This window comes from Episyrphus balteatus, chromosome 1 (assembly GCF_945859705.1).
Source record: "Episyrphus balteatus chromosome 1, idEpiBalt1.1, whole genome shotgun sequence".
NCBI lineage: Eukaryota > Metazoa > Arthropoda > Insecta > Diptera > Syrphidae > Episyrphus > Episyrphus balteatus.
In genome coordinates, this window is record NC_079134.1 from 103,960,896 (window position 1) to 103,982,858 (window position 21,963).

Consider the following 21,963-nt stretch of genomic DNA (forward strand, 5'->3'; position numbering starts at 1 on the left):
TATATTTTGAGCTGAGACAATAAGCTTTCAGATGGTATAAATTTTTTAGGTTGTTAGGGAAAAAAATAGAATTAAGATAAAAGATAAAAATTCATGCTATTTTTGCTTTTTTTTTGATGAAAATGATTGTTTTCAATAAATTATTTTTATATTTTTTGTAAAAATTTTAAAATAGTTTTATTCTTAAGAAGAAATACTTGGCATAATTTGTTTTGTAAGCTTTTAAAATAAAAAAAATAATGTAATGAGAAAATAAATAAAATGCACGACTGGGTCGCACGAACTTGCTCTTAGAGTTAAAGTTGCTTAAATTTTTCAGACTTTTTATATAGAAATTTGGAAAAAAAATAAAATTCGTTTAAAAAAAAAAAATAAAATAAAATCTGAAATTAAATTGCCTGCCAAAACAAGTATGCAGTTTTGATTGATATATTAACGTGCATTTTTAGAAAAAAAATTTTCAAAATCGTTAGAGCCGTTTTTTAAAAAACTAATTTTTTATAAATATTTCTTTGGAAAAAAAGTTTTAAAATAAAATTGGTATGCCATTTTGTAGAAATCACTTATCAACATCTAAAAACAAAATTATTTTTTTGAAAACTTTATTTTTGGTTTATATTTAAATTGTATAAATGCTTCTTCACAAAAAGTTTCGTTGAAATCGAATATGCAGTTTCGGAGATAATCGGATTTGAAAAAAACGGTTCTATGGCAGGTACCGTTAATAATGATTTTCAAAAAAAAATTTTTCCATAAAACTATAGACCTTAGCTTAAAACTAACATTTGAATTTTTTAAACAAAATCGTTGGAGCCGTTTTCAACATATTTCAATTTTACCGTTATTTTTGGTTCAAAAAAATTAATTCCAAAAACCCCTCTGGAGAGTCGCCAAATAACGCTACATACCAAGTTTGGCATCAATCGGCCCATCCGTTTAGGCTGTAGCTTCGTTTACAGACAGACAGACTGACAGACTGACAGACAGACAGACAGACAGACGGACTTCCGGGACCCACTTTTTTGGCATTGTCTACCATCGTAATGTCATGGAAAAATGTTATCTCAACTTTTTTTTTTTGTACGAATGCATAACTTGATATATAGTACCTATATCGCAAGTAAAAAGGTATTTTTTTTTTAGCTTTTTCTTGTAAATTATGATTGTTTGAAATAAGTAAACACTGCAATTGACTCATTTTAAACAGAAGCACACAACCTGTTTTCTGACGACGTTATCACGTAAAATCATAGTCCGTAAAACCGCTTTACAGACAACCTCTTATATTCTTATTTTCTATATTAAAGCGGCCCCAAGTATCAAAGAATCCCAAAATTTTAGTATTGCCCCTGTGCCCCGCATATTGAATATGTAAAAACTGCAAAAACGGTTTCTGTCCCTTAATCCAGATTTAGTTGTTTTTTTTTGAAAAATAAAGTATGCAGTTTTAATATATTCAATATGCCCTACAAAATGTATTAGGTCAACAGAAATATATTTTCAAATTTCTTTTTTTTAGTTAAACAGTGTATTGAAATGTAAAAATCTGTAATTCTTCTAAAATACCCAAGAGCCAAAAACTGTCTTAAATCAAAAATTTGGCAGATACGAGTCAAGTTATTTTCTCTTTGCTCTCTTATAACACTGGTCGGCAAAAAAAAACAAAAGAAGTCGGGAGCAAGAACTCTGTAAGGTGATTTTAAAAAAGTGGGGGCCAAGAGGTCCGAGCTAAAAAACGGGGCCAAACGGCAACACGACGGCTCCCATTCAGTATATTTTTTTTTTCTTAAATTACCTAGACAATATTTAGGTATATTATAGTTTTTTTTTTTAATTTTAACAACAAAATTTTTACTGTTCACAAAAAAATTAATTTCACTTTAAAAACATTACGGCAACATCGGCAATTTTAAACCTATAGAGGTTAAAGTATTTTTAATTACCGACACCTTTGAAAAAAAATAATCCAAATCGGATTTCCTAACAAAATTGTTTAAGTCACCTACTCCACTATAAGATGAAAAAAACTTTTAAATGAAGATAATAAAGTCAATAAAAATACCAGATATCATGACATTAAAACAACCGGAAAAACTATGCGTATGGTCAATTTTTCTAATTCCTGGAAAATACTCTCCCTTCTATCCTATTTTGAAAAAAATTTCTAGTGGAGTAACTAAAGCAAGTTATTAGGGAACCCGGCTTTTTTTCAAACATAGTAAATTAAAAGTACTTTTTACTATTTTGTTTATTTAAATTAAAAATTGTTGTGAAGACAGAATGTTTTGTTTGTTTTTTTTTTTTTTTTTTTTTTTTAATTTCATAAATAGAATGATATCGAAAGATTGTCAAGGTTATTTAAAGAAAAAAACTATACAGGAGTAAGGGACTGAATTTCTTATCGTGTTAAAGATTTATTGTGAAAAAAAATTATAAAATAAAAAAAGATGAAAGAGTTTGTTTTGGTATTATAATTTTATTTTTCATTAAAAACTTAGTTTTGCAAATATGTAATTTTTTGTCAAGTACAAAATAAATCAATTCATTCAATTCTTCTTGGCTCAGAATCTCTTGTTTGCAGACGAATCTCCCACGTACGGGTAGTCTAACTCACCCATATTAGCAGCAAGAAAAGTGGAAGCCCACATAAGACGAATGTACGAGTTCTATCACCGCTGGGGCTTCAAAATCCACACAGCCGGTGACGTGAAATAACGCCCTACGAAATAAGGCCGCATAGGCCCTTATTCATTTGTTATTTACCTGGTGCAGGTTTTCCTATATATCATAAAATCCATGAGTTTTCTGGCAAACTTGTGAACAACATTTTTGTTTATTATTGTTTTCTTCATACAAATAAATTTATAAAACACTATGTTTATAACACATTTATCGAAGAAAATCGGCCCCAAAGAAAGTGAGAAATTATCATGGGTAAGAAAAAAATAATTCCATTTAAAAATTAATATCTGAGCAACTTAAAAAGATTTTAATATTTCTAAACAGCAAGTCTAGACATTAATAAAGTTTTTATCATACGTATTTACGGAGTTATTAACATTAGCATGAGTAAAGACATACCAAAGTAAGCGTTTTATTAAATCATCACTAAAGAGTATCAACTTTGCAGATAGAGAGTTACTGTAGAACAATTTTTTTCTTAGAATATACTCATAAATCATCCCTTAAAGTCTTCTTATCTCATCCCGGGCACCCTGTATAAAACAAACACAATGACAATTAACTGTAAATTTAGCTTAAAAAAAAAAAAAAACAATGAAAAAACGTTGGGCCCCTTTTGTGCCAACATATTACTAATATAATCAATGTGCATTTTTAGATAACTAACTTTAAGCAAAATGTATATTATAATATGTTATATGTATAATAACTGTTCAATAATAATATTGTTAAACGACGATACTACAGTCGTCGGCATAATTATTTTTACTAATTTTCAATTCTCGATCTGATAAGAATAATTTCTAACGGTTAAACTTTACACATATAAAGTTGATGGTTATTTATTAAGTATGTAATGGTGAATCTCATGGTGGTCAAAGTAAGTCATATGAGTGAAATTTGGTGACGTGAAATAACGCCAAATGAAATAAAGCCAAATTCCAAAAATTTGGCATTATTTCGTTTTTGAGAACGAAATAAGGCCAATTTCGTAATTTGGGATTATTTCGTTTTAGTAAACGAAATAATACCAATTTGGCATAATTTCGATTTAAATTTTTAAGAATTAGAAAGAAACAAATTATAAAATCTCTGGATAAAACCTGATATCATTGAATAATTACAAATAGAAGTGACACCGCAGTGCAACTACAAGAGTACCGGAAGATAGATGAACTACATGTTTGCGCCTCAACTATTGTGTATTTTCGAGTTGAGTCTTAACCAATAATTTTTTTAAACCTTCATAAAAAAATTAATAATTATTATTATTAATATCAAAGAGCTTATATTGATATAAGTTTTCGTATATTGAAAAGTCATATTAGTCTAAAGAACAAGGACGATGCCTTTTACTCCTACTGGCCTAGGTTCGAATACCGGTAAAATTTGAAATTGTTTTTTTGTATTTTTTTTGCGGAGATTTTTTTTGAGAAATTTAATTAATTTTTATTTTAGTAATGTAAAAAAAAAAAAATCTCAATCAGTCAGATTCGAACCTAGGCAGGTTACTCCAGTCAAAGCGTGTCGGAAAAAAGGGCCTCACCTTGCGCAGAGAGGCACTGTCAGTTTTTATTTCATGGATCGATAGGGGTATATTTAAAAGGCTTAAACCCAATTTCTCACCACCTGATCATTCTTTTTAGCGGAGTTATTCACAAAAATGCATTTTTTGGGATATTTTACTTCTAAGCTAATATCTTTGCTCCAGATTGTCGTAGACCAAAAAATAAACATACATTCTCTTCCTTATAATATTTTCTATCGTTGTATGTAATTTCATTGTATTTGAGTGAGTAAATACAAAATGGCAGCCATTTAAAGTCAAATTCTTGTTGTTAAAAAACACATTTTTGTCATTATTTCGAAAAAAGCTTATATCATGATTAACATTTTTCTAACCTATTTTGTAGCCCTGTTCATGTCCTGCATTTAAAAGAAAAAATGAGCTCTTTATCACCAAAGATGGCCGAGCTATTGATAAATGAACGCATGCAAAACCGGTGCGAAAACACCCAAAAATATAGTTTTTTGGGAATAACTCGACTTCAGAATGTCCTACGGCAAAAAATAAAGCAATGAATTGTTCGTTACAACATTTTCTATCAATTTAGTGCACATTCTTTTTGTTGAAACAAATTAAAAATAAGTAATATTAAATCAAATTCGTTTTTTTGTTTAGCAAACTCTTGCCTTATTATTTTGCAAACGGTGCGAGTATTGGCTAAGAAAATAAAATATTATTGTAGTCCTTTAAATTATCCAATTTTTTTTATGAATCTGAGCCTTTACATGTTCAACAGTTTCGATACATGCTTAAAATAAGCAAAATGTTCTACTTTACCTTACCAAAATTGAAAAAGAATTCCGGTCAAAATACTTTTGCCACTCAAAAAATAGCACTTCTTATACAAAAAAAAGCTGCCTGAACGCCAAATTTCACTCATATGACTTACTTTGACCACCATGAGATTCACCATTTCATACTTAATAACAAATGACCATCAACTTTACCTATGTAAAGTTTAACCGTTAGAAATTATTCTTATCAGATCGCGAATTGAAAATCAGTCAAAATAATTATGCCGACGACTGTATTTAAAAAAAAATTCAATTCTTCCAAATTGTTTGAACTGAAGGTTCTTATTTTGAGTAAAGGAGTGCAGTGACACGAACATCCAGCCTCTTTTTCTTAAGAGTAATAGCTACGAATATGTTTGTATTTGTATCTGTAGGTGGCATTTTAATCAAAAGAATTACTGCTATGTAATTTCATCCAAATTGCGACACAATTACTTTTGTTTACATACACACACAAGTGTGTTTTCTTTATGAAGGTACTTGTAAATCCTAGTATGCGTTGATATACATATAACCAAGTGGGCAAAAGGAAATTATCAAAAGGAAGCATTGATCAAATGTCGTGATTTTATTAGATATGGTGGCATTGTTTGACTGCAAAAATAAAAATACAATTCAATTTGATACATCCTGAAAAGAAGTGACGTGACACGAGATTTTTGTTGAACTCAACAAATATTTACGAAAGTAGTAGATACAGTTAGTTTGTTATATATTATTCAGTTGTTATTGCTTATTACCATGATGTGTCATTGACAGCTTTTAATTGTAATTGAGTTACACTGGTACTTTGTATATAAAATATATACAAAGCACTGCACAGTGGGTCACCTCCCATACAAAGTGCGGTCAAAAATATAATGACCATTATTATAATGACCTGTATTACCTGTATTATCATTTTATATGATTTATTATTGCAAAAAAATGCATCAAGTCAGTTTTTTAAAATTTTGGTTATTTTCAAGAAAAATAAAAAAAGGTAAAAAAATTTTTTTTTTGAAAATATAAAAAAAAATGGTTAAAGCCGGAAAATGAACCTGCCTGTCAGTCGAGCACTTTACCCTTACCCTCTAGTTCAGTCTTTTATAAAAATAACAGTGCCAAAAAAGATTTTTTTTAGTTTTACGTTGTAATTTTTTTTTCTCCGTGTATCGTCATTTAAACTCGTATTACTCGAAAAGGGGAAAAAAGGGAAAAAAACGGCGCTATTATTTCGAAAGGTAGGACGGTATTCTTCATTTGAGAACTTAAATTGTAGAGGGCACTCGAAGGCAAACCAACTAAATCTCTAATTTAATGAAAATTGAGCTAAATAAAAATGGTTAAAATTGCTTCGCTAACGAGCCCCATTACAATTAGCCTTAATGTTATTTAACAATATAATTTATGTTGTTAGGAAGTATTAACCTTCTCGTTTAATATCCATAACAATTTAATACTGTTCACAATTTTTAAAACCCGCTATCACTATCGCAAGTTCACACCTTATAACTGCAGCGATTAAAAAACTGTACCTTTTTTTATATACCGACTTTGAATGGCTATAAAGAAATGAAAAAAAGGGTAACCGTCAAATTTTTTTTGGTTTTGGTTCGATGGGAGATTGTAGAACGTTGTTTAATCATTGGATTTTAAAAAATTGACATTTACTTTTTTATTTTTGACCTATGGCGGGACCCACTGTGCACTGGTACCATGACAATGAGCATGAGAAGGGCCGTGCATTTGAGTTTCCCAAATTTGTATATAAAAAGTCTTAAAAATTACAGCAACTTGAACTCTAAGGCAAGTTCTTACGACTCAGTCGTGCATTGTATTTATTTTAGATTCCTCTTTGGCAATAACATTGAAATCAGGGGCGGACTGGGAGTCAAAGGGCCTTCCGGGACTTTTAGGAAAAGGGCCACAAAATACTTACATAATTATTTACTTCCTCGAAATATTTAAAAATAAAAGTTGATATGCAGAAAATGTTTTTTTATATACAGTGGTCGAAAAATAATTAGAAACAAGCTCTTTTTTTTCAAAATGTATGTATGTTCTTAATATAAATAAAAAATATTAGAAATATTTTTTAACGTTTTATTAACGATCTCGTCTTTATTGCACCTTCTTTTTCTAAAATATAAGGGGTTGGTCTCTCAGGAATAATTGTTAAGGATGTTTTATCTATTTTTTCGGAACATGTGGCATTTTACGAGGACTGCAACCACATTAACCGACTTATAGAAATTAGTCGGTGATAGTCCTTTTTTATTAATTGTACATACTTTTAATTAATTGACCAAGTTTGGAAAATGTAAATGCTAAAAATCATTTATTTTTTCGAATAAAAGCATTTGTTTTTTAAAGTTTTCGGGAATTTATCCAGTGCTTTTGTTTGTCATGTTAAAGCTTCACAAGAAAAAGTTTTTTGAATAATGAACCCTTTAAAATTTCAAAACTTTTAATTACATGTTAAAAGTTAAATTAAAATTTAAGATTTCACAATTTCAAAATCTTTTAAAATAAAATGATAATGTTAAAAAACAACACTTCACGATTTTCACAAAAAAAATAATATTTTTAACAGTTACTAACAGTACCTTTTACTGAACCGGTAAATTAGGTACTTCGATAAATTAATTAAATTTTATATCATTTTTTAAATTGATATTAAAATTCTTATAAAATTAAATTAAAAATATTTTTGTGAGTTATCAGGTACATAAAAAGCTTTGATATTCTAAGCAACTTTATCTATGCATTCTGTTACGATTTTATAATGTTTTTTGTTCCGGGTTTTGCTCCCAGAAATATGGTCACCGTAATTATACCACAACTCGTGTTTGCTAAAAATTTGTTAAATATTTTGTATACACAGGGTGTCCCAAAAGTAATGGATCAAACGAAATATGCTGATAGGCTAACTTTAGGACTCTCAGAATTTGGTAACTTGTTCATCTCAAATTCTTACGGTTTTCGATTTAATGCAGTTTTTGCGAAATTTCGCAAAGTCCCGACTTTGCAACTCTTTTTTCCTCCCTCCGCTCATAATAGTTTTTTGTTTTTTACAATTCTTTCACTAAAACATTTCTTAATAATAAGAAATAATTAATAAATCAAAATATTTTTTGCTGCATATCAATTAAGAGTTCAATATTTTTTAAAAACTCAATTTGTTACTTTTATTTCATATTTTGTCACCTAAATCTCTAATTAGGGGAGATTAGGTACAGTTGAAGCAAAGGACGGTTGAAACAATACAAGTAGCTCGAGAATCGTTAGTGATACAGTACGACTTATAGGGAATCGAATGTATTTGAAATTTCAATTGTTTGTCAAAAGAGCTTTTTTTTCGGAAAATGACAGGAACTATGTGATCGAAGAGCTACCTTACGGAGAGGATATAAAATATTGTTTCAGTGTATTTGAAATTGCAATTGTTTGTCAAAAGAGTTTTTTTTTCGGAAAATGACAGGAACTATGTGATCGAAGAGCTACCTTACGGAAAGGATATAAAATATTGTTTCAGTGTATTTGTTTTTAAAACTTTGTGAAAATCGAAAGCTTGGTCTTGTTTAAGCTTTTTGAACCGAATACTTTTTTAAAATGAAAGAGAGATATACAAACAAGCTACTACGGGGAAGAAGAAAAAACATCGTGTTTACTTTTTTGACTTTGTGTTTTGATGTAGTTCAGGCTTAACACAACAAATAAAGTACCTTGGCACCACTGTTTTTATCGAGAGAAAGTAAAATCTGGATAATTATCTGGATTTTTCAAAAATCTATACAGATAAAGTTTTTGTTGTTTTTTGTTTTTTGCCTCGAAAGATTCATATAGAGCCCCCAAACAGAATTCGGTAGGCCTCCAAAGATCCATAGGAGGCCTTCATTGACTTAAAGGCCATAAAGATAATTCTGTGGGCCTCGAAAGATCCATATGGGGCCCACAAACAGAATTAGGTAGGCCCCTAACAGGGGCGGACTGGCCCAACGGGCATTCTGGATTTTTCCCGGTAGGCCCTCGGGCAAGAAAACATTTCTTAAAAGCACTTGAAATTCAATTTTTAAATTCACTCACGTCATGCTTCAAATCGGTTTCTGGCCTTTTTAGTCAGTATAAATCTATTGGGCCCCTTATAGATCTTTCGAGACCTATAGAATTATGTTTGTGAGCCCCCTATGTATGTTTCGAGGCCCACAGAATTATGTTTGCGGCATTTAAGTCAACGTAGGCCTCCTATGGATCTTAATGGGCCTACCGAATTCTGTTTGTGGGTCCCCTATGGATTTTCAAAGGGCCCCATATGGATATTTCGAGGCCCACAGAATCATGTTTATGGCGTTTAAGTCAATGAAGGCCTCCTATGGATCTTTAGGGGCCTACCGAATTCTGTTTGTGGGTCCCCTATGGATTTTCAGGGGGCCCCATATGGATCTTTCGAGGCCCACAGAATCATGTTTATGGCGTTTAAGTCAATTAAGGCCTCCTATGGATCTTTAGGGGCCTACCGAATTCTGTTTGTGGGCCCCCTATGGATTTTCAGGGGGCCCCATATGGATCTTTCGAGGCCCACAGAATCATGTTTATGGAAGGCCTCCTATGGATCTTTAGGGGGAGTTGCTGTACTTTTGGATGGTTTATTCTCTCCAGCTCAGTTGGGTCAAATTTTAGTTTTTTTTCGGATGAAGCCGTGGTGGTGGCTGTTGCTGCTGTTGCAGATGCTGAGATCCACCGCCGCTTCCTCCGCCATTCGTTATAATAGCTGATTTGTATTTAGACGGAGGAATTGGCAAGAGTATCATTGTCATGAAAGGACTCGGCGGTAAATAGGAGGTCTTGCTCCTCCAAGGGCACAAATGTATTTATTTTATTTTACACAAAATTAAAACGGAGAGGAAACTATATTCATGAAATTTTAATATAAAGCCGTTTTACGCAACACATTTCTCCGAGAGTTTTAATTCAGAATTGGACCGATTATTTATTAATTATCATTATTCTCTTCTATCTTTTGCACCTTTTTTATAAAATAACTTATCGCGGAAAAATTTGAAAAAACTTTTATTTCGCAACCAAAACAAAATAATTATCAGAAATTGACAGCTGTCAGCTGTCACTTTAGATTTTTTTTTGAGCTACAACCGCCATTTTTTTTTCTGAATCCACCATTCACACGGATAAGAAAAAAAGAGTAAAATAAGAGAGTTCTCTTCTATTCACCTCAAATGAAATTTGCGGGTGTTTTAGGGGTACGAGTCGGTTCTCTAGGTATTCCTTCCTCTATGGCCCTAGTATTGAAGTGCCGTATACGCCATTTTTACATTTTTGGGAAATCGCATTTAAATGTTCGGAAGATAATTGCGAAAGAACTAACCGCTAGTATTTTTTGATATTTTAGTATGATATTTAATTAAAATGTGTCTTTTATATACATGTTATTATATATATATCTGCAGTTGTCGTATACTGAGTTTGCCGTATACGCCATACATACACGTACGTCAAAAAAAACATAACGTACGTAAAAACAATTCTCAAAATGTTCTTGCATTGCATGAAAAATTTGACGTAAATCCCAAAATTTCTTGTTTTTGTCAAAACAATAGTGAATATCTCGGCAGCGAAAAAAGATAGAAAAAAAACGGATAGCCCCTGAATCTAACAAGGCACGGCAAAGAAGCCATGTTCCATGTGCAGACATGACTTTAATTAAAGCTGTTGCTAGATACACTTGCTGTGGTTTTGATCTGGAACAACTAGCTGCATTTGCTACCTGACCTTCCCCCCTTTGAAGAAGCTGTTGTTGGTTACTTATAGAATGAAAATTTGAAGTTGGACCTTCCCCACTAGGAGCTGCCTGCTGCTGACTACCTGCGAAATGAATATGATTATTATTATTATTGAATTATTTTGGTTTAATAAATAAATAAATAAAATAAATTTGAAAAAAGCAACTTCGAAAACATACGACTGGATACCTAGTTCAAAAAATGCAATTTGGCGTATACGGCACTCCAATGCTAGGGCGACGCTATATGTATTTACATCCAAAAAAATTCTCGTCTGGACTTTTAATCATAATTGTGTTGTTGTTTTAATAATTCTATAGCTCATTTGACATTTTTCAAATAAAATAATAATGATACAGTAAAGAAATAAAATTTGACACTAAAAGAGAGTGAATAAAAAGAAATCCTGTTTAAAACCTCCATTTGCTCTAAAAATCCCTCTTAAAAGGTCGAATTAGGTTTTTTATCTAAAAGGACTTTTAAGTCTTCAATTATTAAATAAAAATTAAAAGAGACTGAATAAATGAATTTTGTTTTTTATTTTAAAATTCCCTTTTAAATTTAATGGAGAGTCAATAAATTGGGCCTGAGTGTAAAAAACAAATACATAACTTCTTGCCAAAATTATGTAAAAACAATATTTTTTTGTTTAAAAAACGAAGATGGAAAAAACGCCAGATTGTTTCTGGCTCTTTTTCCAAATTTTGTTGTCTGGCTTTTTTTACATTTTATGAAATGGAAAATTTGGAAAAAATGCCAGAAAATCTGGAAATATTCCCAGAAAAGTTTTGCACTTTTTGCCTAGGAAAAAAGCTACGTTCGTTAACGTTTTGACTATTGCTCTCTCTATTTAATCAGAAGAAAATGATAGAGACATAAAGCGTCAATAAGTTAACGTACATACATAAGTATATCATAGTTCGACCCCAGATTTTGTACAAAACATTTTTTGGCTTTTTTTCAAAAAAAAAAAAAAAATTGTCTAGGGAAATGTTTAAAAAGTAGCAAAAATTCCTTTATTGAGTGTGTGGTAAAAGAATAAAGCTTCACAATTTTACAATTTAATAATTTCGATGAGCTTCTGTGTGACACACGCAGATATACTACGTTCCCGTGGGAATGGCAAAATCGACGAAATACGAAAGATCGTATTTCGTCTGGTGGAGCTTTTAAATCAATCGTTCACACAGAAGCTCTCGTTACAGAAAAACGAAATATTTGCAAATTAATTAAATAACGTACAAACGTTTATAAGTTTGTACATACACCCCTCCTTCAGAACTACCCGTCACGGTCGCCAAAATGTGTGGTAAAAGTATAAATGCAAACACGACTTATCGTTTTAAAAGTTGAATATATAATAAATTTATTTCTAACGCAAACCTTTCTAGTCTGAAATTAATTATGATTGAAAAGAGATCATGTTGAACTGTCGGTCCTACACCTAAAATATCATTGAGAGAAACTCCAGAAGTTGTTTTTGCCGAGCAGTCAAAGACCACTCGAAGTGCTGTTTAAGAGCTTTCAGGTTTCAACACACAATGATGCGAGATGAAATAGTGATGTTGAGGAATATCTTTGATGTCGATTGTACTCATGTGGCCTAATTCTTCATATTCTAATAAGAATTGAGAATAGAGTTGGCGCAACTCGTTATCTCTTTCGAATCGTCGTTCTAATGTAAGAAATCTTTTGCGTGCTCTTTCATAAGAGGCACCTAAACATGATGGATTTTTTTTTGAAGGGAAGACTTACCATGAATAATACCACTTGCAACAATTTTTGTGCTGGAGTTGAAAATTTCCACCAGTTGTGCTCTTCAACACTCATGCGTTTAATTTGAGTGTCATGGGTCTCGCATTCCCACAATTTACTCACGAGTTTCTCCAATGTTGATAGAGTTGGCCTCGTGGCAATGGTGCAAACAACATTGTGGTTAGAAGTTTGGACGCCACCTGCGACTATACATCCCAGTTTTGTATTTCGCAGTGAAGGCAGTTGGTCTCCAATGGTTATCTCCCCTGGATGAATAAGATAAAAAAATAGCTCAGCACCAATAAGCAAATCTATTTCATTATTTTTCATGAATCCTGGATCAGCCAACTGAATGTGAGTCGGTATATTCCAGTACTTTGACTCAACCTCATGTGGTTGGTAATCTGTTATCCTTGGAAGAATAGTAGCCTCAAGACTTGACTTAAAACCAGAATTATGTGACTCTAAAGTGAGTGATATAGCGAACTGTGTTTGTGTACCATGCCCTCCAATGCCACTAATTGATGTTTCAGCTCTATATTTCGGGAGACCCAGTGCTTGAGCCAAAGCTGCCGTCACAAAATGAATTTGCGCCCCTGAATCTAACAAGGCACGGCAAACAAGCCATGTTCCATGTGCAGACATGACTTTAATTAAAGCTGTTGCTAGATACACTTGCTGTGGTTTTGATCTGGAACAACTAGCTGCATTTGCTACCTGACCTTCCCCCCTTTGAAGAAGCTGTTGTTGGTTACTTATAGAATGAAAATTTGAAGTTGGACCTTCCCCACTAGGAGCTGCCTGCTGCTGACTACCTGCGAAATGAATATGATTATTATTATTATTGAATTATTTTGGTTTAAAAGGTTGTCTTGAATCCATCTTATGGTGTAGAAGGGAATTATGTTTGCCATGGCAAATATGGCATCCTTTTGAATGACATGAGCTAGAGACATGCCCTGATTTTAGAAAGTTTCGGCAAATTCCAAACCGTTGAACAGCTCTCTCACGTTCGAAACCTGAAAGAGATACAAATGGTTTACAGTTAAATATTTTGTGGTTACCTGAGTTGCACATTAAACAGCCATCAGCCTTAATTGCAACTACAGTTGTTGGATTCCTTTTTTCGTCTGAGTTATTTTTTGTCTCAAGAGTTTGAAATCTTGATTCAATGAATTTAAGCAGATCCGTCATCGAAGGGCTGCATCTTGGATCAGGTAGAGATTGCTCAAATAAGGTTCTGCTTTCCTTGTCCACCTTTTTTAATATCAGGTGGACAACTATAGGATCCCAGTCGTGAGCGTGAAATCCTAAATTGATGAGTGCCTGGGTACCTTCCTTCGTGTTGTCGTGCAGCTTCCGTAAACTTGAAGCTGTACCAGTTGCTGATTGCTGGGTTAATATTTTTTCCAAATGTGCTGACAGAAGAAGACGTTTATTGTCATAGCGGTCCGTCAGAGTCTTCCAAGCTGCTTCAAAATTGCACTCTATGGCCGGAAATCCTTGAATCAAATTGAGTGCTTCTCCTGTCAGATTAGCGCTTAAAAATAGAATTTTTGTGCCAATGATATAGGTTGCTCAAGTATCATTGGCTTAAATAAGTCATAAAATTGACACCATTTTAAGTAACTCCAATCAAATTTGGGCAACTCTATTTTAGGTAATTTCAATGAAGTTGACGCGGATGGTTCCTTTGAAGGGGAGTCATTTTTTGATGGAATTGTTGTTACTCCTAGCAACAATTCTTCGTATTGCTGTTGCAGATGAAAGTATGTTTCGATATCTTCCTCTTCAAGTTCTTCATCCAGAAGGTTATATGTGTTCTTAATTTGGTCAAAGTTATCTCTTATGTTGTTGACTTTGACCTGAAACATATCCGACTGACTCTGTTTTAGTTCTGGTGAACAATTATCCAACGATATTTTGAAGTAGTTTGAGAGTAATTTAAATTTTTTCTTTAAAGAAAAAGTACTTCCCTGAATACATTCTTTTATTTCCTTTGGACTTATATCAGTTTTCCTTGTAGGTCCTGAGTTGACCGATGATCCTGATTGCAATGCTGCTGGTGGCTCCAACTGGATCTGGTTTGCTACATTTTTTCCTTGGAAATTGGCCAGCCGATTCATAATGTCCAGCTTCATGGCCTCGTAGACCTTACGAATTTGTTCGTAATACGACTTCGTGAAGTACGCATGTTGAAGCGCTTTTGGGAATTTATCCCGTATGTTGCTGTAGTTTTTATCGAAATACTCTCAAAGATGATCCAATTTTTCCTTTCTTTCTTGCAGTTTTGCAAGGGTTTTTCGATCATTCCCATCCTTTTTGTAGTTTCGGTAAAGGATGCAGATCTCTTCTCCAATTTGGTCATGCAGTGTTGTCATTTCTTCTAGAGTTTTAGACATACTTGCTTTCTTATGTTATTTTTTGTTGTAGTTAATTAAACACACTTGTTGTAATTTATTGTAGTTAATTAATAACACTTGTTGTAATTTGTTGTAGATTCACACTTGTTGTAATTTGTTGTAGATTCACACTTGTTGTAATTTGTTAATTAAACACACTAATGACACTAATGGTTTGTATTTTGATAATGTTTTTAATTTGATTATAACTCTCGATCTTTTAACACACACTAAAATGATTTGAATAAATTCAGAACTACCCGTCCTGTCACGGTCGCCAAAATGTGTGGTAAGGTAAAAGAATAAATGCAAACACGACTTATCGTGAAAGTTGAATATATAATAAATTTATTTCTAACGTAAATCTATGTTCACAATTTAACAATTTAATAATTTCGATGAGCTTCTGTGTGACACACGCAGATATACTACGTTCCCGTGGGAATGGCAAAATCGACGAAATACGAAAGATCGTGGTTCAGGCAGAAACGGGACGATATGTAGTTTTAACCGGTTTTTATTATCAGTAAGAGAGTCGTGATTATGAAATAAACTCATTGTTTCAAGAGCATGTCTAAAGTGCAAATAAGTGAATAAACCTGTGTACTTTTCCAGTGTTTTTTTATAATAAATAAGTAAGTTGCATCCAATTAAAAATAAGCTTCGTATGTATTTATTATACTTTTATATGTTTACGAAGTTTGTTTTTTGTTTTTATAATAATTTTTGTCTTTTTTTGGACTTTCAATGGAAAAAATAGGTGTGTAAATGCTAAAACTGGTGATGGATTTCGAAGTGATGATGATCTAGCTTCAGATCCTGGCCCTTTTTAACATCAAACAAGCCATCTCCGAGCACTTATGCAAATCTGTAAAACCTAAAATGTCACGAAAAAGAGGGTGCCCTTCAACTTTGGCAGGTGATCAAAGCAGATATGGAACAAAATAAAGCTGAGGGAATTATATACAAGTCACGAAAGTCCAGCCTCATCTAATCCCGAAACTTCAATTCAATTACAACAACCAAGGGCAAAAGCCGTTGAATTCAGTAACTGAAAACATCGACCATATCCCTGCATGGCAAACAAAAACGCCAATATGTCAAATTTGCGGACTGAAGACGTACACAATTTGTAAAAAATGGAAGGTGTTCTTCTGCAACAATGATAAAAGAAATTAGTTTGAATAAATTCCATGAATAAGGAAAGTCCATTGTAATAAAAACTTACTTTAAAAACATACCTTGAATGCATACTAAACCATATATGGGTTATTAATTTTTTGGTTGAAATCGCCTTGCTGCATGCTAACCCATATATGATTTATGTTTCTAAAAATGTTTGTATATATATGTAAAAAAATAAAAAAAAATTTGTAATACCTTTTTTCAACCCCTAATAAAGCTAAAATATTGTTAAAAAAATTTTTATTTCATTTCGTTCATAATTCATGCAGTAGAGGGTTAATGATGGACGTGATATTAATAAAAACTCTTTGTTGTAATTAAAATCTGGAGCCACACATTTTATCTCTCAAAGAACTTTCCTCCAATATACTGACTTCGATTTTCTGCCTGCCATAAATTCACCTTCATAATTTAATTTGGTTTCTATTAGTGGTTTAATTTGTGGGCTGGTTAAATATTCCCTGAAATTCATCAAATTAATTAACTTTTAACTTGATTAAATACTTTTCATTGTCCTTTTCCGCCTTTTTTACTCCTAATCGCGTCGGCATCAACAGCTTTTTTTTCTGATATTTGCACATCAGTTTATCAAATTTTGCAATAATAGCCCTGTTCCATTGGAGGTGGTAGTTTACTCATGAGTAGATCTAGTACTACAATTAACACACGATCTTCTACTCTAGTTGTTTTACTAGATTTCAACTCAGGAGTAAACTAACACCTCCAATGAACAATTGACTTTTTAAGTGATGCTTATTATTTGTGTTTATGAACGTGCTACAAGAATGATCGCAAATCATCTCTGGAGTGATGCGTTTGTGAATTTACACAGGCCCAATTCCAAAGGTTGTATTAAAAACTACGGCAGAATTTTTAACCGTGTAATAGAATAGCTGAAAAAACCGAGCGATTTTACATTGAAAAGCATAATCAGTAACAGAATATCTGAAAAATAGCGCGATTTTTCAGCTATTTCGTTAAGCGGCCCATAGACACCACACTTGTGTGCACACCGGTGCACTCAAAAATGGTGTGACATTCCGCCACACACTACACACCAAATCATTATCATACACACATTAGTTGTGAAAGAGATTTCAAAGAGGAAAGTTCAGAATGAGTGACGTTGAAGCTTGCGATGCACCACATTCAACAACGATTCACATGCAACTGAATAGGAAATGTGCGCGCGCATCCCTTACACATCGCACCGATTGAGACACCGACACAAAAAATCAAAATCTTTTGATTTTACTCGCTCCGTGTCTCACACTGAAAATCGGTGTCGACACCAGCCCACACACAGCACACATTTCCGCATACCGACCCAAGTGGCGCACAAGTGTGGTGTCTATGGGCCGCTTTACTTATTAATGCTTTTCAATGTAATCATCGTGCTGCAAACCATCAGGGAGGTACAGAATAACTGATGCAAGAAATCGTGCTATTTCTTGCAGCTATTGTGTTGCTCCTTAATGGTTTACTTCGCGATTTTTACATTAAAACCCATTTGTAGCACGATCTTAACATAGAATATTGAAAAGTATTATAAAATAACAGAATAGCTGAAAAAATAGCGCGATTTTTTCAGCTTATTCTGTTATTTACTAATGCTTTTCAATGTTAAAATCGTGCTGCAAACTACTCCTTTTCATATAAGCGAAAATTCATAAAAGTTTTTTTTGAAAGACAATAAGGCCCTAAATTCTTTTTCAAAATAAAATGAAAGTAAGCCCAAAATTAATGTTGGATTCTTATTACATGGGGCCTTATTCCATTTTGAAATAATGCCCCAAAAACAAAATGAAACACGGCCCCAAAAAATGAAACAACACCCCAAAATTTGAGAAATTTCGTTGTTGTTTTGTGTGTATTTTTTTTTTGGGGCCTTAATTTAATTTTTTTATTGGGGCTTGTTTCCTGGAGCCTTCAACGCTTCATTAATAAGAAAAAAGAATTGCAATTGCACACATTCTTTGAAGTTAGTTTTTTCTTTGTAACATCTTTGAAAATCCTAGCTTTTGAAAATTCCAATCCTAAAGTCTTTTTATTAGAATTGTCTACCTAACAGAAAACAGAAAATTATTCACATACGTTATACGTACCTTCTTGCTGTGGTAATATAAGTTGTGTTTCCATTCATTTTTGTTAGGCCAAAGCTATGTAGTAGTATAGTTAAAGTACGTGTATTATACGTACTTGTTGTGGAAGAGTTAGAAGAATTGCAATTTATTAAAATCTTTATGTATACACAACACCCACATCATGCATTATGTTGTCTTTTGGGATAAACAAGATATATGTCTATGTACTTTTAACTCAAACAAAGGGAACATTATGCATCATCTTCTTTTGACATGTTATCTAGCTTAGTGGTTGAACTTTAAAATTCTTCTTTAAGGATTAATACATACATACATGTTTTCAAATAAAGTTTGGATGTAGGATGGGAATGATTATAGTCCAGTGCATTTATGATGTTCATATATGGGCGACCCAGCAATTTGTACCACCCCCAAATTTTTTTTGCTCATTCGATAGAGCATTGGCTGAATATCATTACCCTGATTTTTTGCACTCGCGAAATTCACCTTTCGGCCGCCATCTTGGATTTTAGTTTTTGTTGTATATCTCGATTTCTATTTATCTTACATAAAAGTTATGTATACAAGAAACGAAGGAAGTTAAATTTCGCGTCTTTTATGTTAAGAACTTTTTTTCGATATTCTGAATATTAAAAAAGTTACAAGCCAAAAAAGTAAAAAAAAAAAAACAGAAAAAAATGACAATTTTAATGATTTTAGCACTTTTTATCAAAATTATGAAAAAACGTATCGATTTATTAATTATAAACGCTATAATTAATAAAGTTATTAATACTTTTTTGTTAAAAAATACCCCTTTTTTACGCAATGAAGAGACTTAAATATAAAAAAATTGCATTTTAACAAAAAAAAGTATTAATAACTTTTGTATTTATTGCGATAGAAAAAAAAGTTGTATAGCAGAGTTGTAGAGAATTTTAAGATGAATAATCTTATCTCGGAAGGTTTTTTCATAATTTTGATAAAAAGTGCTCAAAACTTTAAAATTGTCACTTTTTTCTGTTTATTTTACTTTGTTGGCTTGTAACTTTTTTAATATTCAGAATATCGAAAAAGTGTTCTTAACATAAAAAACGCGAAATTTAATTGCCTACGTTTCTTGTATACAAAACTTTTATGTAGGATAAATAGAAATCGAGATATTCAACAAAAACTAAAATCCAAGATGGCGGCCGAAAGGTGAATTTCGCGAGTGCGAAAAATCAGGGTAATGATATTCAGCCAATGCTCTATCGAATGAGCAAAAAAAAATTTGTGGGTGGTACAAACTGCTGGGTCAAATTATAAATGCACTGGACTATTAGTGCAGTAGGGTATTACGAAAAGTTGTTCTTAGTGACGATTTACTTAAATGACGTTACACGGAGAAAAAAAAATTACAACGTAAAACTAAAAAAATTCCTTTTGCACCATTATTTTTATAAAAGACTGAACTAGAGGGTAAGGGTAAGGTGCTCTGACTGACAGTCAGGTTCCATTTCCAGCATTAACAATTTTTTTTTAAATTAAAATAAAAAAAAAAATTTTAACTTTTTTTTATTTTTCTTCAAAATAACGAAAAATTTTAAAAACTGTCTTGATGCATTTTTTTGCAATAATAAATCATATAAAATGATAATACAGGCGTTTCATTAAAAAAAAAATGGTCATTATATTTTTGACCGCACTTTGTATGGGAGGGTACCCACTGTGCATTGGTTCGATGATGTGAAATGTAAAATAACGGAGGAGACCGAAGACTTTGGGGATTTGTGATATTGACTTGGCGTAGGAGAGAAGCATAGCAATTGATGGGCAAAGAGTATGTCGGCTCAGATATACACAGAAGGAGATGGGAAACTTCTGACGTCATACTAGTTTGCCAACAAGCTCCGTCGGACATTTTTGGCTAAGTATGCGTGAAAAAATGGACGCTTTTGGCTAAGTATGCGTGAAAAATCGTACATTTTTGGCTAGGCTACACTATGTGTGTTTTTCACATTTATTCACGGATACAAAAGAGATTACAACAAAACGAAATAAACAAATGGGTCTTGGGGGTAAAACGTACGAAAGTTTCCCATCTCCTTTTGGTATCTCTGTATCGGCTATTTGGCAACGCTGGACTAAGGGTTGCAATGCAAGTTTTCGTAAAAAATTTCATATGGATTTTTTTTACTCAGGCTTATGAATAAATTCATAAAATTTTAGCCCCAATTTCATAGAACATTTTACTAAATCTTAAAATCAAATTTTTATGGAAATTCATTATTCATGTGCATACATTTGTATTTTTAGTTAAGATATTTTTTAAAATTTACTGGCTTTTTTAAGAAAGAATTAAATATCTATTTTCAAAAATACTATTTTAAGAAGTTCATATTGTAATGTTTTATTGAGGTTCGTAATAAAACTTATTTCGCTTATTTTTCACTTTTATTTTCCTTTCAAATAAACACACACCTTATTTCAATTCAATTTACTTTTGTTATTCGCTCAAATAAACACACTTTTAAATCACTTTATTTACTACTACACTGAGAAAAAAACCGCAACGTAAAATGTAAAATGTTCAACGTTGATTTAATGTTGAAAAAACTAACATGAAATATCTTTAAATTAAAATTGAAACAACTTAAGAATTTTTTTATTTTTGGCAGACTTCAGCTTTTGTAGCATTTTATCACTTTAATCTCCAACAGTCAGATAGCACAGTGGTAAAGCATTCCCTAGTGACCCAAGAGTTGTAGGTTCGAGCCCAGCTGCCAATTTTTTCTTTTTTTTATAAATTGATGCTTTTTTTCAAAGTTGAAACGACTTTGATATAATGTTTTATAACGGCAAACCACTTTAAACTTACGATGTTCTACTTTTCTGATTCTGATTTTAAAATTTTCGTCTTCAACGCAAAATCAATCCGAAAAATAGTTGAATCAACGTGGTTTTCGTTGAATTAAAGTTGTTTTTTCCCTCAGTGTAATAACATTTTTTTTCAACTTGAACTGTAATCTGTCACTTTCAAAATTAAACTGTGTCGGCACAAACCAATATTTCAAGTTTAAGAATTAGTGGGAAATTTCTCGTCTTCTGCTTCTAGAAATTTCCTTTCCAAGAAGTGGCACTGTATTCTTCTCCTCCTGTGGGATATTTTGGGATATTCAGCATTCAAGGGATATTCAGTATTCAAGGAAAATTCCAACGGATGTGTTCAGAAGTTTCATATTTATTAACAACTCCATCGCTTCTTGAACCATTATAACGATGTAAACGTTCACAATGAACTACCGTTAGTTTGCCTCTTACCCCTCTTAGTATACGGTAAACCACGTCGTTGATTCTGGTTATTACTGTGTAAGGGCCTTCCCAGTTTTGTTATAGCTTCGGTGATAGCATTGAATAATTATATATAGAAGTGACACCGGAAAAAACATCCGCTATGTTTGAGGATTGGCGCCACTGTCAATTTAGGATTGTGTATTACATGGCCGAAAGGTTCCTGAAAAGGACTTTTGGTTTTTTATTTTTTTTTTTTTTATTTTAAGTATTTTTTTTAGAAAATTGCCCCTCCCGCCAAAACGGGGGGACATTGACCCCCCCTCCCATAGTAAACAATGATTGTATTTAACCCCTCTACAAAATCTCATCAGTTCTTGGTGCTTAAGTTATCGTACTTTCCCCTCAAATGTTTCTGTTTTACTGGAGTAAAACTAAAAA

The 21,963-nt window shown here is 32.3% G+C and overlaps 1 protein-coding gene across 1 annotated transcript in view; it reads left to right on the forward strand.

The window, feature by feature from the left end:
* Positions 1-865: 865 nt before the first annotated feature.
* The window catches only part of LOC129906322 (uncharacterized), a 123,773-nt gene continuing 102,675 nt past the window's right edge, over positions 866-21,963 (forward strand). Inside the window, exon 1 of the mRNA XM_055982046.1 lies at positions 866-1,128. The gene's annotated coding sequence lies outside the window, so the exon portion shown is untranslated. The remainder of the gene's footprint in view (positions 1,129-21,963) is intronic.